Here is a 16,904-nt window from a genome sequence, read left to right as displayed (position 1 = left end):
GGTTCCTAGTCAGGTTCGTTTCCGCTGCACCACGACAGACACTCCAAATCACACGTTCTTTACCACCATTCGGACTTAAGTGTCTGCTAGGTTTTATTGAGTCTGTCTTTGCATTGCCATCTTGGCATCTGCAGATTCAAAAATGTCTGCCAGCTGATACTTTGTCTGGTAGTTCCCCTTTTTGTAAGCCTGCTCAGGTATTAGTCATGTCCCCTCTTTGTGAACGTATTCCTTTCGGGTTCCAAAATTTTGTTGGTAGAACCTTAATACCTTTGAAATAGCAGTAGGTAGGTCCTTAGGAGTGTTGTTTCCACCGGCAATGTGGAACCTGCCTTTTTAAAGCCATGCTGTTACTCTGGTTTATTTCATAGTCCTGTTCCTTTTTGTGTTTCTAATGTTCTCAATGTTTTTTTTTTTTTTTTTTGTTACTGCTGCTTGCCACATGCGGCAAACGCTATTCTTTCTTCCTTTCATTCAGGGGAACTTCAGCACTGTGCTAATCTCTCATTATAGGTGAATGACATGCAAGTAAACAGCTAAAATACCTGTGGTTAATCACATCCTCTCCCTTTTCCCGTGCTTAATTCTTTTTCCAGAAATTTCATTTGGCATGTTACCTTTGCCATGAAAAATTCTCATATACTATTTCTGTGATTTTAATATTTGAGGCAAAGTTATTCGAAAGATCCTTTTGTGCTGTAGAGTAGAGTAGCAGTTATAATAGTTGGTGAGCTGCAGCAGGGAGCAATTTTAAGATTCTGTAATACAGGGAATTCCTTCCTTTCTATCCCTGGTGTCGGCTATCAGCTTACCTCATTCAGCAACCTGTGTTTTCACTAGACATTTATTTTAACAATTGTCGTGTTCAGGGGGCATGGCATGAGACACCCATCAAAAAGACTGTATTTAAAAAAGCTTTCTTGGGAGTTCCCATGGCTCATGGAAACATATGTGACTAGTATCCATGAGGATGTGGGGTTGATTCTTGGCCTTGCTTAGTATGTTAAGGATTCTGTATTGCTGTGAACTGTGATGTAGGTTGCAGATGCGGCTCGTATCTGGTGTTTCTGTGGCTGTGGTGTAGGCTGGCAGCTGTAGCTCTGAATGGACCCCTGGGCTGAGAACTTCCATATGCCATGGGTGCAGCCCTAAAAACCAAAAAAAAAAAAAAAAAAAAAAATTAAGAAACTTAAAAAAAAAAGCTTTCTTGGATTTCTCTGGTGGCTCAACATGAGTTAAGCATCTAGCATTGTCACTGCTGTGCCTCTGGTCACCACCGTGGTGTGTTTGATACCTAGCCTGGGAACTTTTGCATGCCACAGGCACAGCCAAAATAAATAAATAAATAATAAATCAAAGTAAAAACTAAAAAAGCTTTCTTATAGTTGCATAAACAGTAACCAGTTTATTTTCATCATTTGGAAATACTTGGAATTAGGTCTTTGCTTTCTTAGGTATTTATGTTGTTTCTAAATTTAAAAATGTTTTCTGTAGTTACTTTTGCCATAGATACCACTTACCAAAGCAGGAAATTCTTGCATTTGAAAACTAATAGCACTGCCCATGAATTATGGGATTCTTTATGTCGTTTGCCCCTGCAAAGCAATTTTTACTTTGACTTTGGTGATCAAAGGGGAAAGAGCCAGTTGTTTTTTATCCCAGAGCTTCCCTTACTGGGTACTGTTGATATCTTGGGCTGGATAACTCTTTGTTGTGGGTATGTCCCATGCAGCACGAGATGTGTTGCAGTGTCCCTGTTCTTTCCCCTCTAGATCCCAGGAGCACTCTCCTCCCCAGCAGTGATGTCCAATAGTGTCTTCAGACATGGCCAGCATCCCCCGAGGGCAGCAGTAACCTTGGCTGAGAACCATGGCTTTCACCCCTTTGACACTATTTATTTATGTATTTATTTATTTATTTTGTCTTTTTAGGGCCATACCTGCGCCATATGGAAGTTCTCAGGCTAGGGGTTGAATCGGAGCCACAGCTGCTGGCCTACACCACAGCCCAGCAACACCAGATCCAAGCCATGTCTGCAACCCACAGTATGGTTCATGGCAACGCTAGATCCTTAACCCACTGAGTGAGGCCAGGGATTGAACCTCTGTCCTCATGGATACTAGTTGGGTTCATTATCACTCAGCCACAATGGGAATTCCACAACACCTTTTTTTTTTTTTTTTAATTGAAGTATAGTTGATTTACAGTGTCCTGTTTGTTTCAGGTGTACAGCATAGTGCTTCAGTTATAAGTATATATATATACATGTGTGTTCTTTTTCAGATTCTTTTCCTTTTTAGGTTATTACAAAATACTGAGTATATTCCCCTGCCCTGTGCTGTGCACTAGGTCCTTGTTGGTGATCTCTGTTATATATAGTAGTGACACCCTTAGTTTTTGCTTCTTAGAAATGCTGTATCTTATTCTTTTAAGATGCAGATGAGACTAGCTTCTGGATTCTTGTGTGTTGAACTTGGATATGAGAGATTTTGTGTGAGAAGTCCCCATTTCTTCTGTATCAGCTCAGTGTTGGAAGTAGCCCCTTGGCCCGTTGTCACGATCACCCTGCAGTCCCCACTCTCTGCCACCCGCCAGCAGTGCAGCCCGGGCCAGCCATGGGCAGCATCCCGGAGCCTCTGCATTGTCATCTGAAGTAGGAGTGGACCTGTATCTTGCTCAGTACTGCAGTCCTGGTGGACGGTTGACCACTCTGTTGGGCCAGATGGGGCTTAGGAAAAAGGAGGTGGAAGGGAAACTCAGGTGGTCCTGCCATTTCTAGTACTTTTAGAGTCATTTTCTGGGGTAGAGGAAAGAAAAGAGAAGGCAAGAAGGAGATGCCTCAGGAAAAAAATGTGGCTGGAGAAGTTCCTTCCGGTCTGGGATGATGTGATTTTCGGTAAACAGTGAAATGAGAAAAAGCAGGACAGAGTAGTAGACTATTCATGAAGTAAAGTTTTTCTAAGACGATAAACTCCTTTAGAGATTATATCCTTCCTATTTTTTACTCTGCTGAAATATCCTTTTACATATGGAATGACACTAGGTTCTTATTTACCCTGTCCCCCTTTTTTTTTGTCTTTTTAGGGCTGCACCCCCCCACACATGGAGATTCCCAGGCTAGGGGTCAAGGTGGAGCTGTAGCCGCCAGCGTACACCACAGCCACAGCAACACAGGATCCTAGCCACATCTGTGACCTACACCACAGCTCACGGCAACATCAGATCCTTGACCCACTGAGCAAGGCTAGGGATCAAACCTGCATCTCCATGCATACTAGTCAGGTTCGTTACCACTGAGTCACTATAGGAACTCCTACCTCCCCCCCTCTTTTTTTTTTAATGTTCTTGGTTTGCAAAAGAGGGAATTGGCACCTTGTGGTCAGTTGCTCAAATCTGTTTAGTGAAAATTTGCTGGCCCTGAAATCTAAAAAGTAGGAATCACTGCTGCAGGAAAGAAGGCTGTTAGGAGGTTGGTGAGAGGAGAGGAGAGGAGGAAAGATGCTTGAAAGTAATGCGTGAATGGGGGTCTAGAATCCAAACCATGGGAAGGGCAGTGGGAACCTTCACCTTTGTCTTATCTGTGCATCCACGGGCTCTTAATTTTGGGAGAAGCTGAGTATGAGTTCAAGGCCAGGGACACGTTCCTCATGTTCCTGCGTGCTGCTCGTACTGCATTTTTTTGGTTGGACCGTCTCAGGAATTCTTTGTCATGTGTAAGTCATTCCAGAGGATGTTAAATCTAAAAGCAAGAGAAACATTGGTTAACAGGGTACATTCACTGTGCATGGACTGCCCCAAAATACCCATGGCTAACTTCTTGTATATAAAAAGCAGTCTCAGATGTTCTCACTGTGACATAGTGGCTAAGCCTCCAACTGTACTGGCTCAGGTCACTCTGGAGGGGCAGGTTAGCTCCCCTGGCCAGTGCAATGGGTTGAAGGGTCTGGTGATGCCGCAGTTTTGGTATAGGTTGCAGCTGTGCCTCAAATCCAATCCCTGGCCTGGGAACTTCCATATGTTGCAGGTGTGGCCATAAAATTAAGGAAAAAAAAAAAAAGCAGTCTCAAAAACTTGCTGACAGCTTTGGAAAATCCATTTGCAGTGTGTTTGCATTGTTCTCCTTCTGCACTGACTAAACTTCATTAGATCCTCATTTACTAAGAAAGCACAACACACACACACACACACACACACACACCTGCCAAAATCAGACAGGAGAGGGAGCAAAAGGACTCTGGCATTTGAGCTCCACCGTGAGTAGCATGTCGAGTATCTTCTTCACTGTAAAGTGCTTATTGGGGGAGCACCTTTGTTAATTCCAGTGAGAATTTCTGTTGCTTACTCTTCCGTGCTATAAACATAATGTACTTCTTCAAGGCAATGCCTTGTGTATGCTCTTCCCAGCTAAAATATTTCTTTAAGTGGCCTTGCAGTCCTTGAATTTTCCCTGCATCTTCAACGCACTTGACCTATAAAAGTTATTTCTACTTGAGATTCATCCTGAGTGGGACAGCGTGTGTGTGTGTAGGGTGTGTGGGGGTGAAACTGATTCCCATAGTCTGCCTTTAAGCAAATCCAACTGGCGAAATGAGTATTGACTCGCCAAAACTTGAAATCTAATAGTTGAACAAAGCATGAGCGTCTCCTGCTTCCTGTTGCTATAGAGGACAGCAATCATTAGAAATTGACAGAGTCAAGGAAACAGCTTTTTTCCCCCTCTGTAATTCATATAATCACCTAGACCAGGGCAGATATTGTTTCAGCAAGAGGATTTTGAAGACATTTAATAGCTCCATAGGAGATGAATGGGGCTGCTCATCATCTGTCCTCTGCTCATTGGAAAAACATGACCCTTCAGTAAATGGCTCTTTAGGTCTGATTGCCAGACACTGAATAATGCAGTGCCTCTGGACTCCCAAGCCAGATCCCCTTGCCGTTGTTAACCGTGACCTGGGCTCTCCAAGGCTAACATGCTTTTCTAAATTTGAGAGATTGGAGTAAAGTTTGATACGGTGCCAGGGGTGGCTTCCATTACAATTAAGCAGTTCAGTAATGAAGTTAATTGAAATGGCCAAATAATAGACGCCCTTATGGAGCAGATGGGAAAATTGCCCTCCTAGTTGGCAAAAAGTACATTGTGACAGAAAGAGTGATTGTCACACCAAATCAAGCTGTTGAAACTGCTTAAGAGATTCCTGGATTTGGCTGAAGAAAAGAACCTGAAAGAGCCTTTTTGTCAGGGTGTGTTTGCTTTTTTGTGGGGAAGGGTGAGGCTTTGGCAGCTTTTTAAGTCAGTGTTGTCATCAAAGTTGCTTTTCAAAGGAAAGCACTGACGCCATCCTTAACTGAAAATGTATTTAGGCTCTCCAGGGGTCTCTGAGAACATACTCCTTTGCTGGGACCAAGGGCTCTCAGGTTTGGGGAATGCCTTGTGAGCCTCCAGGGAATCCTTCAACTTGAGCCCTTCCCTATCCGTTGTGATAAGGAATTTAGAACACAAGGTGGCACAGCAGAACCTTGCTCTGTGCGCCAGAGGAGGAGGGAGGCAGCCAGCCAGCAGTGAGTTGAGCTGAGCCTGGCAGCAAGCCAATAAATCAGGAGCAGCCCAAGGATCAGAAGCTGTGAAATAGTCACAGCAGTGACGGTGGTGATGAAAAGAAAGGCCACACTGCCCGCCCCCACCCACCCCTGGCCTTTGCCTCATCAGCTCTTCTTGCAGCCTTCAAGACACAAACTCACTGCCTAAGCTCCCAGCAGGCATGCCTTCATTCTACAGGTATTTACTGAATAGGGGACCAGATGCCATTCAAAGGCTGGAGGACTAGCCCTAGAACAAGATACAGAGCCCTGAAATGGAGGCAGTAAACAAGTAAATGATAAATGATATAAATGACAAATGAGTAAACACATTGATTTTGGGGAGTCACAGGGTCTATGAAAACAAAGGGGGCTGTGCAGATAAAGGGGGATGAGAAGGGTCATTTCTGATCTGCTGATGGTCTGGACTCCTGGATGGCATCTCAGGAGAAGTGACATTTGAGGAGAGCCCTGAGTGATTAAAAAAAGCCACCACACACATAGATCTGCAGGCACAGTGTTCTGGACAGAGGGAACAGCCAATGAAAATGCCCAGAGGAATGAAAGGAAGGAGCTGGGAAGTGGAGAGAGTGCCAGCCTGGCTAAAGTGCCCATTCAAGGGTAAGATTAGTGGGATTTATAGAGGCAGGCAGGGTCAGAGTGAAGAAGACTTGGTAGAACATGGAAAGACTTCGTCTTTCCTTAAAACTGTATTGGGAAGCCACAGAGACATGGAGTCAGGAGTTCATATAATTTGATTTTTACTGTAGAAATGTATCTCTGGACTTGGTGTGGATAATGCATTAAAGAGGATAGAGAATAAAACAGAGATAAGGTTTTTGGCTCTTGCAGCCACCTAGGCAAGACAAACGTGGCAGTAGAGATGGACGGACTTGGATGGGCTCAGGATACCATCTGGAGCTATATGTGGTGGGGAAGATAAAGTAGCCTCAAGAAGGGCCTTAGGTTTTAGGGAGTTGGTTCCTGTAAGGATGAAACTCAGGATACCCTCTTGGGTCTCCTACTTGGTCCTATGCCTGACTTATGTTGCTAAAAATAAGCACCCAGGATAAGAATCATCCTAAAAGTCAGTCATCCTGAAGAAAAGGATCCTGGCATGTATTTTTTTTTTTTTTTAACCTAGAAACATCTCAGCACCAATTACAATGATAAGCTTCCCTTTGGGGCCAGTGACCTTAAAATAAGGACCCACACAGCATTCTGTTTTTCTACCTCGGAAAAGAGATTTTTAACTTTTTTTGTTTCAGTGGGCTATTTTGAGCTATTGTTTCATAATCCCCCCCACCCCCACCTCCGCAGCACCCGGCCCGTACATCCCTGTACATCCTATGCAGATAAAAGTCAAACTTTTTTTTTTTTTTTTTTTTGTTCTTTTGTGCCTTTTCTAGGGCCGCTTCCCATGGCATATGGAGGTTCCCAGGCTAGGGGTCTAATCAGAGTTGTAGCCACCGGCCTACGCCAGAGCCACAGTAACGCAGGATCCAAGCCGCATCTGCGACCTACACCACAGCTCACGGCAACACCGGATCCTTAACTCACTGAGCGAGGCCAGGGATCAAACCTGCAACGAATCAAGTCGGATTCGTTAACCACTGCACCACGACAGGAACTCCTAAAAGTCAAACTTTTAACTTTGGAAGAACAGCTGCAGAGACAGGTTGTCCCTCTTATCCCAGGGAGACCTTGATGAACCAGTGGTAAGAAGAATGGGAGTAACAGGGCATTTGTACAAAGTATTTCAAATTTGAAATGTTGGTGATAGGAAAGCCAGCTGGGGAATCTTCCTCAGAGGCAGAAGCAGTTGCAGGCTAAGACAAGATCTTATGCCCAAATACTCAAATTATAAACATTTCCAACCCACATAGAGTTTTGAGAGCTTTCCTGGAACCATTTGAAAAACTGGCTTAATTCCACTCTTATAAGTAGATCTTAGTAGAAATATTCCCTGGAGAAGGAAGATTGGCCTCATGACAAATTAGTGGACTTTTTAGATTGATAGTGCTTTTTCTTTTCACTGCTCCCAATTTTGGGGGGGAAAAAATCCTATTATCAAGTAGTGTCAATACATTTTCCAGCTAAACAAAGAAGTAAGAAGTTTTTAAAAGTATTCTGTAAGACTCCGTGTCTAGCCAACCTGTTAGATGTTGAGTTTTAAAGACTGGCTTCATGGCCTTCAAATCAGTGACCCATCTTCTTCTGTTTTAGCATGTGTAGCTTTAGATGGTCAGTGACATCCATATTGTGACTTGGAGTAAAATATCTCAGAATCTTAAGAACTTGATTAACTATGCATAGACTTTGTGCTATTTGCAAAAAGCAAACTCTCTTCCTAAAGTCACATCATAATTGTGGGTCCAAGATACCTCTACCCATTATATGGATATCAACCTATACCGTGAAGCTGTATGCAAAAGACAAAATGTCTTTTGTCTACATAAACACTGTCATTTTAATCCCTTCATAATGGACTGTAATCCAAAATAGGTGAAGCACCTTTGAATGAGACTTACAGTTTGGTGTTTAAAAGCACAGGCTTGGCGTTAGATCAAGTCTTTCCTGTCAGCCACTCACTTGACTTTGTGACCTTGGACATTTTGTTTAACCATCGTTGTCTCAGTTTTCTCATCTGTAACCATTGGGATGATATTAGTACTTAGACAGCAGTTATGAAGAATAAATGTGGGTCACAGGCCAGCTCTCCGTTCTTGTTAGTTATTTTTGTATTCAGCCCTTGCTTTGGAAGACACCCTGTATATTTATTTATTTTTTAGCAAGTGAGAAGAGAAGCCGAGTTTTTGACCCTTCAAGGTGTTTTTCATGTTTTCAAAAGTCCACAACAATTGGACTATCTATGATACTTCAACAGCACCCTTTCTGAAATGACCGTTTATCTTTCAGAAATTGCGTGAGGACCATTCGTCCATCTTACTGAGGTTTTTGAGCAGCCCAGGTATTAATGACTCTGGGACTCTCCTCACCTGTGCCAGTTCAAGGCTTGTGACTTTGAGGTGAAAGGCTCTGTAAACCATTAGCAATCACCAGCCTTGCAAGCCATTTATTTCTCTTAGGGACATATTTATTAGGCTATATGTACTGTGTAATTGAAGCCGACTTCTCCGTTGCTATAAAGCTGTACAACCATATTCTTAATCTTCTTAACAAAATGCCACCTGACACGGCATTTGGGAGCCACTTTATGCCATACAGTTGAAGTCCAGCTATCTCTTTAAATTATGATGGCCATAATATTTCATAATGACCATTATGAGGTCTCCAAAGGAAAGAATGTCTTCATCTTTTTGGAGACGTTAAGTCTGATGCTCCTCTTCTTGGCAGCTGGTATCATATTTGCAATGAAAAAATTATACTGTGGGGTTGATGATGGTATTTGGCTAGAGGAGGGAGAAAAAAAATCTAACATGTCTTAAGCTTGAACCATTTTTCATTTTGTTTTATGGGTTCAATTTTGTGATGTATTGTGTTTGTAAGGTCCTTCAGTGGAAATGTACTCTAATTTAAACTTGGCCTTGAGTTTATGCTGGCACACTAATTTAGTTTTGGGAGGGGGAACCTTAAAAGAAGGTCATCATCAATATTCAATCAAGCATTAATTATTGCATGTTGCTTCCAACTCCCTGACCCCATGATTAAATGCTGGCCCTTTTTTTAGTATTCAGGGTACCTTCTGCCTCTTTCTTCTCATTGGATTGGCTTTCTTTTCACATGTTCCCAAGAGCAATGGTCCTCCCTTCTGTCATGGCACTTAGCACTGACCACACTGAATTATATCTGTTGCTTTCCTTCTCTCTCTTAAGACAGACTGAATTCGTCCAGGTTAGGGCTGTGTCTGATTTACCTTTATCTCTTCAGTCTTGCTTTGCTAGGCATATGGTAGAGCTCAGTAAATCTTGCATGGGTGGATAGGTACACACATGGTCCCTTCTCGTGATTCAAGTTTTAAGCACAAATTCTCTCTCTTCAAGAAAGGCATGCTTGGAGTTCGCATTCTGACTCAGTAGGTTAAGGACCTGATGTTGTCTCTGTGAAAATTCAGGTTCAATACTGGCCTTGCTCAGTGGGTTAAGGATCCAGCCTTGCTGCAAGCAGATGTGGCCCAGATCCGATGTTGCCATGGCTGTGGCTTAGACCTCATCTGCAGCTCCAATTAGACCCCTGGCCTGGGAACTTCCATATGCTGCAGGTGCAGCTGTAAAAAAGAAAAGAAAGACATGCTTGGCCACTGAGTATAATGTAGCCACGGATCTCAGGCACTGCCTATTCCATTATCCTGCTTCGTGTGCATCACTAGAGTTATCACTCTGAAAGTATCTGTGAAGTTGTTTATTCTGTTTCCCCACAGAATGTGCGCACTGTGAAGAGAGGACCTTGTAGGTTGAGTGCATTGCTTTAGTTCATGCCAGCTCTTAGCACATAGTAGACCCTTAGCCCAGCTCACTTAAATGAGGAATGCACTTCCCTTTGTTTCCTTCCTGCCCTTAGTGGAAAAAATTAGGCCGACTGTACCTGCCTTTTTCAGTTTTCTGGCCTGTCCTTATTATCATTTCACAGGTAAGATGAGGGATATTTAAATTTATTTCCCAACTTATATATTAAGTATTAAACAAAACAAACAAAAAAACTAATTGGCAGAGAATGGGGCAGATGGTTTTTTAAAAGAAACGTTATGGCCTTTAATGTTAATTGTTTAGAGCCACTGGTTTGCAGTCAAATCATCATTCATTCTGCATTACTGAGAAAACCACCGATTTTTTCACTCTTTTTCCTGTGCCCCTTCCCATCTGTTCTTCATTAATCTCTTGGGTTTTTTTTTTTTTTTTTTTTTGACTCATCATCATAGTACTCCCTCCTGCCCAAGAAAGCATTACTGGAGTTCCCTGGTGGCTCAGCGGGTTAAGAATCTGCGCGTGGTTGTCATTATTGTGGCTTCAGTCACTGCTGTGGTACAGGTTCGATCCCTGGCCCAGGAACTTACATATGCCATAGACATAGCCAAAATATGAATAAAAGTATTACATATGAGGTTCATAATTTTTTCATGCAGCAGCATTTTTGCTAATATAAATATTAGTGTTCTGGTGGGGTTTTTTTAAATAAATTACTGTAACTTTTTTATTTATCTTATTTTATTTTATTTTATTTGTCTTTTTAGGGCCATCCCCACAGCATATGAAGGTTCCCAGGCTAAGGGTGGAATCAGAGCTACAGCCACTGACCTACCCCACGGCCACAGCAACATGGGATCCAAGAGCTGTGTCTGTGACCTACATTGCAGCTTATGGTAACGCCGGAACCTTAGCCTACTGAGCAAGGCCGGGGGATTGAACCTGCATCCTCATGGATACTAGTCAGATTCGTTTCTGTTGAGTTCCATGACTGGAACTCCCCTAGTGTGTTCTTTAATGCAGTGTCACTCCTCAAAAAAATTTTTAGCTCTGTCCTTTACATCTTCCCAAGAAAGGAGATTTTCCCTTTTCTGCTTGATTCCTCTCACTGTCCCCTCTGTTTTCAGATAAAGTATTTTACATACACATTGTTCTTCATAAGGCAGAAACTCAACTAAAGTAAACCTCACCCTAAAATTCCTTCAAACACCATACCCATGTGCTTGGACAAGGTAATTTGACCTGAGAATCATAGGCCCCAACAGAATGGGTTTGTCAGTATCCTTGGTCAAGGTTTCAGAGGCTCCTTGAATTTGTATGCAGAATTGTGTGCTTCTGTGCAGCTTTGCTTAAAAGAGGCTGTAACAGCTTTTTATCCCATTTTCAATCAAGGCCATGGCCCAGTAATTTAGCAGCACAGATACTTGACTAGAAAAGGCAGTCATTGAGCCAAGAGAGCGCTAGAACAAACTTCAGTTATTTTTTGATCTAGCATTGCACTGAAGCCATTAAGTACATCCCATTGTCCAAGCACACTCAATATGGCTGCAGTATTCAGTAATGCTTATCCATTTACGATCATAGCTGTATTATATGAAAAACCTTGGAAAACAAGAATGTGAATCACCTGTTCATCCTAGCATACTGAAACAAGAGTTTCACACATCTTTCTTTAGTCTTTGGGTGTATGATGTATGTGTGTGATAGATACATGTATCTATTTTTGTTGTTCTTGTCTTTTTGCCATTTCTTGGGCCGTTCCGCAGCATATGGAGGTTCCCAGGTTAGGGGTCAAATCTGAGCTGTAGCTGCCGGCCTACACCAGAGCCACAGCAACACGGGATCTGAGTTGCATCTGCATCTACACCACAGCTCATGGCAATGCCAGATCCTTAACCCACTGTGCAAGGCCAGGGATCGAACCCTCAACCTCATGGTTCCTAGTCGGATTCGTTAACCACTGAGCCACGACGGGAACTCCATACATGTATCTATTTTTTTAACAATGTGGTTATATTCTCTGGCAGTTTTAAATCTGCTTTCATGTCATATGTCCTTAGCATTTTTCTACATCACTGAATAGTCTTTACTTTTCCAGTCCATTCATTTTTAACAAATTTGTAATTTTCCATCTTCTGGTTATGACACTGTGTTCATTCATTCCTTAGTTCTTGGTTCAGAATGTTTCCATTTCCTACCTTCTTTACGTAACATTCTGTTAAGCATCGTTTTATATAAATCTGTGTGAGACTTTCTGCTTGTTCCCTTCATACAAACACCTAATGATGAGTTTACTGAGGTGAAGTCAGCTATAATCTGAGCCCTATGTTTAGGATTCTGCATTGCTAAGTTTTACAGTAAGAAAGAAGATTAGTGAGGTCTGAAATGAAAATGTGCTCAGAAGTGATCTTATCCTCTTGGGAATCTCAAGTTAGCCCCTGACCAAATTCTCAGTTTTCTGCTTTCTGTGGCTTTTCCATGAACTACTCCTCCCTCCCTCCCTCTCTCTGATATATATAAGTTCCTTGCTCCATGACTATATCATTACTGGATTCAGAACCAGTACAGTTGTTAAGGCAGCATTTTGCTTTGCAATCCTCTGAAGAATCTCATGTGTGTGAGGACATGTGGATTCGCGACATAGTGTTGGTCAGAATGCAGAGGAGGAAACCAAATGTTCCCATTAAAATGCTCAAATGGTGGGACAAAGTGCAAAGAGGAATGACTATCACAATTAAAAAAAAAAAAGGAAATTGATAAGACAGTACATTTTTATTATTTTAGATCCGATTTGCTTTGGATACTGACTTTCAGATTCACACCACCACCCCCCAAGCCCTTTGCATGATTTTTTTTTTTCTTCCAGCTCATAAGGTTGGTTGACATTCTCACTTCCTTTAAATCTAAAGGCAGTTAGGTCTGGGGTGGTCCACTCACTTTCCTAGCATCTCAGGGTTTTCGATTCTTGGTGCCCAAATGGCAGTGATTGGCTTCTGTTTGACTTCACTGATGGCCCAGCTGAGCTGTCTAATATCGTCCATGTTTCTATGTAGTTGGTAGGACACACACAAGTCTTAATCTCAACAGGGTGCTTAAAGAAACCGTATGTGTATATTCATTTGGGAGAAAAGTAAGTAAGTTTTGGAGGATGTAGAGGGCAGAGGTGTCTCTGGAGATTGAAAACTGCAATAAAATGCTCTGAAATTTGCTGCATTTGTCTTAAAGAAGCAGTATAGACTTTTGTTGATTGGTATTTGTGTGTATGTATAGGTTCATAAGTGAAAAAGCTTTTCTTGTTGTAGACAGTTCTAAGTTAGGTAATAAAGCTCTCTTATGATCCGTGAGCCAAAGAACATACAGTTTTAGTGTATAATCTTCTCTTGTTTCAGAAATGCTTATGGGTTCTGTTATATTTTTACTTTTTTGATATAATCTTTGGTGTACAGCTGTTATAAAATTCCATCAAGAATAACATTTGCCATTTAGTTATATGAGAATATGTTCAGTAGCCTAGTTTATGGCTTTGATATTTCAAAGGAAAGAGATTCCTCCTCCTCATGGTAACTGATCAGATCCCTGTGACTAGCAGAGAATTTGCCATGTGTTTTCTCCCAGGGGACCCCTTCTTCATTGGGAACTTGAGAAATTCAGGTCCCAAGCTTTTCTCACTTATGTGGATCACACTTAGGCTCACACTCGGAAGGTACACATTCCCATGAAATTTTCCGGGGTCCCTTTGAAGTAGCATTTGCCACCTTCCAGGCTCTAAAAGCAGATGGTGCTGTCCGTGGATTCTTTCTTCTGCCACTTCTCAAAATTCCTTTTCCTTTCCCTGGAAGGAGCAGGGGCTGCTTCTGCTCATGTGCCTCATAGGTAACCTGTGACACGATTTCTACAACACAAGGTTCCTGCTGCCACTGGGAACACAGAGCGTGCATCTGTAGTAAGGAAAACCAATGATGTGCCATCAGGTCCAATGGTGTGGGATCAGGGTGCTATCTGTTGCCCATCCAGTGTGGGATATCCTGCAGTCACCTCTAACTAGACAGTAGACAGGGCCAGCTATCATGATTTCTCAGTTTTAGAGAATTCTGCCAAATAGTGATCTCCTTTGAGTGGCTTCCATTAGGTCTTCCCAGCTATTTTCAGTCCATCTGAATAGCTTTGGCTGAAATAAATTATAAATTGTCATCAGGAGTTTGGTTCTAGCATTCATATTCATTAGATTTTAAGATTTAATGACTCCATGGGCCTAAAACAAATCTTCAATTTTTCTTTTTCTTTCTTTCTTTCCAGCAGTCAAATGGAGTCTCTCTCTTTTTTTTTTTTTTTTTTTTTTTTGTTTTTTGCCTTTTCTTGGGCTGCTCCCGCGGCATATGGAGGTTCCCAGGCTAGAGGTCTAATTGGAGCTGTAGCCACCTGCCTTCACCAGAGCCACAGCAACACGGGATCCGAGCCATGTCTGCGACCACACCAGAGCGCACGGCAATACCAGATCCTTAACCCACTGAGCAAGGCCAGGGATGAACCCGCAGCCTCATGGTTCCTAGTCGGATTTGTTAACCACTGTGCTACGACGGGAACTCCTGGAGTCTCTTGATTTTTGACTTTTTAAATACTAATTTGTGGCCACTTTTGGCTCCTGTCAGTGGGGAGGCTCTTTTAAGAGGAAGGATTTTGGTGACTTGCCAGCAGAGAGGAGCAAATTACTCTTTAAATTCAAAGAAGTTTTTCTTGTTTGTGGAAAAATACAACTTGTTGGGGTCACTTGAGCCTGGAAGCCTCCATGAGCTGCTTCCTCAGAGGAAACAGACTTTAGCCAGTGACCCAGTAGGCTTTAGACTGGTTGATTTTTGTAGAATTAATGGAAGGGCCATTAATGTTTATTGTTAAATTAATATTTTATTGCCTCAGCAAGATGTGAATATGGTGTTGTTGAAAACATTCTAGATTGAAGCTAAAGTGCTTAAACTACACTATCTCACCCCAGCCCCTTCTTTCCCCACCACAAACATTTTGGCACTATCATGGAAGGCGAATATGTCTAAGTGGGCTTTATACCTGTCTCTATGCCTGCATCTCTGCCTCCTGTTCTTGTTCAGCTTTATGGCTTGGAGACCATCTATGTTGTTACCCATAGAGTTAGCTTGTGCCTTTTAATCTCTGCAGATGGCTTCATGAGTTGGATGTCCCTGAGTTTATGTAGGGCTTGCAGTCATTTCCAGGTTCCCTTTATACCAACAACGCTCTTGGGAGCATCTTCCTACCTGTGTATAATGTTTGAATGTGTGTGCGACTGTCTCTCTGTGATAGAGAATCACAAATGCCCTTTAATTTCCGTATGAAAATCTTAAGAGGTTGGGAATTTCAGATGGTCAGAGTTACAGTAATGATTCGCAGAATGTAGATGGCAGTCATTTTCCTACCTCCTCCTAACTGGTTGGGGATTCTTCGCCATGTTTGGTGAAGGTCATTGGGATCCCAGATGACGTCAAGTGTAGTAAAAATTCACCACAGTGAAGTGTTGCTTATTCCACTTAACTAAGAAGATCAGTCTGAATTAGGGAAAAATGTATATTTAAAGATGTAACATTATACCATTTTGAAGTGTACACAGTGACCCACATGAATGTAACTTGATGAAAGGTCTTAAGGGAATCACATTAATGAGCAAATTAAAGCACCTAATAATTATTTTTTTAATGACACATCTAAATTGCTCAACACAGTTATTCTCATCCAGAGACAAAATATTTCCCCTACAATATTTTTTGCATTTTGACATGCTAGGCTTATTTACTTACAATAAGATAACCATAACCACTTTTTTTTTTTTTCCCCCTGAATGGTGTAAGTTAGCAAAGGAAGATGAAAGGGGTTGGCATTTGAGGACCCACTCTGTGCCAAGTCTGAAGCTTTTTAAACATTTTGTCTATTTAATTATTACAACTACCCTTGTGCCGTGGATTTTATTCTCCCCATTTCTTAAGTTGAGAAACTGAGGCACAGGGGACTTTAAAGCAACTCACTGAAGTTTGTCTATCCAAGTTTGAAAGAATAATAATCCTCATTCTGCTCTGTCATAGTTTCCTTAAAGGGGGTCCTCAGATGTTCTGCGCCAGCATCCTGGAATGTTTGTTCATACTGCATATTCCTGGGCCCCTCAGGGTGGGACCTGGGCTTCTGCACTGATAAGAAGCGCCACATCTCCTTATGCACTCCGAAGTCCCACAGCCTCTGTGCCAGACCATGGTGACCTCCTTTTGGTGATGTGATAAGCTGTGCCAGAAGAGTGCCCCCACTGCCTGTGGGGGTGAGCAGTCCCTGTCGTGCCTCTCCTGCAGGGGGCCCCTTAGCAGTGCTCCTCCTTGTGGCTTCCTTCTCCCATTTACCCCTTCCATGGCCTTGAGTTACTTGCTCCAAACTTAGCATGGTTTGACAAGTCACTTCCAAGAGAGCTGAAATCATCCTGCTACCTAGGATCAAGGTTTTCATAAAAAGATTGAAATTTCCATTGCACAATCATCAGATCGCAGTACATTGGATCCCATGTTGTGCCTACTACGGGTGGCATCTGCATTTCGCATTTTAATCTTGGCTCAAACCAAAAATTAAAAAAAAAAATGAGAGGACAGATTGCAGAAATGATTACTTTTGTAACACTGGTAAATGCTTTTATTTTCCTTTCTAGCCCTCTTTGCTCCACTCCCTGGTGACAGATTTCCCATAAGTGTGCCCCTGATGGCTGCTGACTTTCCTAGAAGCAAGATCAGGGGTCCCTTCCAGCTCTCACCCTCCCACTAAAGACAGGGTTTTGGAAGAGCCACCTAGGTTCACTGAGCATCTTTTTCTCCCCTGCCTTTCTCTTTCTCCATTATTATCTTTTGCTCTTAGCTCTGTGAA

The 16,904-nt window shown here is 42.3% G+C and overlaps 1 protein-coding gene across 29 annotated transcripts in view; it reads left to right on the top strand.

The window, feature by feature from the left end:
• The window catches only part of MAGI1 (membrane associated guanylate kinase, WW and PDZ domain containing 1), a 671,626-nt gene that overhangs the window by 604,497 nt on the left and 50,225 nt on the right, over positions 1-16,904 (top strand). The gene's annotated exons all lie outside the window — the stretch shown is intronic.

This window comes from Sus scrofa, chromosome 13 (assembly GCF_000003025.6).
Source record: "Sus scrofa isolate TJ Tabasco breed Duroc chromosome 13, Sscrofa11.1, whole genome shotgun sequence".
NCBI lineage: Eukaryota > Metazoa > Chordata > Mammalia > Artiodactyla > Suidae > Sus > Sus scrofa.
The sequence above is the reverse complement of the archived record's forward strand: the minus strand, read 5'-3'. Positions and strand labels throughout refer to the sequence as shown.